This window comes from Salvelinus sp. IW2-2015, unplaced genomic scaffold (assembly GCF_002910315.2).
Source record: "Salvelinus sp. IW2-2015 unplaced genomic scaffold, ASM291031v2 Un_scaffold4452, whole genome shotgun sequence".
NCBI lineage: Eukaryota > Metazoa > Chordata > Actinopteri > Salmoniformes > Salmonidae > Salvelinus > Salvelinus sp. IW2-2015.
In genome coordinates, this window is record NW_019945722.1 from 27734 (window position 1) to 28629 (window position 896).

At 43.3% G+C, this 896-nt stretch overlaps 1 long non-coding RNA gene across 1 annotated transcript; it reads right to left on the reverse strand.

The window, feature by feature from the left end:
- Positions 1-274: 274 nt before the first annotated feature.
- LOC139026327 (uncharacterized) lies at positions 275-565 on the reverse strand. The gene is made up of 2 exons (XR_011478104.1): positions 491-565; positions 275-332 (listed from the first exon to the last, which is right to left on the reverse strand). It is a non-coding gene; the product is annotated as an uncharacterized lncRNA (long non-coding RNA).
- Positions 566-896: the final 331 nt, after the last annotated feature.

Here is an 896-nt window from a genome sequence, read left to right on the forward strand (position 1 = left end):
GCTGGTTATGTCCTCTAGATTGTAGATGGCTGGTTAATGTCCTCTAGATTGTAGATGGGCCTGGTTTTATGTCCTCTAGATTGTAGATGGCTGGTTTATGTCCTCTAGATTGTAGAGTGCTGGTTGATGTCCTCTAGATTGTAGATGGCTGGTTTATGTCCTCTAGATGTGTAGATGGCTGGCTTATGTCCTCTAGATTGTAGATGGCTGGTATGTCCTCTAGATTGTAAGATGGCTGGTTTATGTCCTCTAGATTGTAGATGGCTGGTTATGTCTCTAGGTTGTAGATGGCTGGTTTATGTCCTCTAGATTGTAGATGGCTGGTTTATGTCCTCTAGATTTGTAGATGGCTGGTTATGTCCTCTAGATTGTAGATGGCTGGATGTCCTCTAGATTGTAGATGGCTGATGTCCTCTAGATTGTAGATGGCTGATGTCCTCTAGATTGTAGATGGCTGATGTCCTCTAGATTGTAGATGGCTGGTTAGTGCCTCTAGATTGTAGATGGCTGGTTTATGTCCTCTAGATTGTAGATGCTGGTTTATGACCTCTAGATTGTAGATGGTGGTTTAGACCTCTAGATTGTAGATGGCTGGTTATGTCCTCTAGATTGTAGATGGCTGATGTCCTCTAGATTGTGAGATGGCTGATGTCCTCTAGATTGTAAGTGGCTGATGTCCTCTAGATTGTAGATGGCTGATGTCCTCTAGATTGTAGATGGCTGGTATGTCCTCTAGATTGTAGATGGCTGATGTCCTCTAGATTGTAGATGGCTGATGTCCTCTAGATTGTAGATGGCTGGTTTAGACGCCTCTAGATTGTAGATGGCTTGGTTTATGTCCTCTAGATTGTAGATGGCTGGTATGTCCTCTAGATTGTAGATGGCTGGTTTATGTC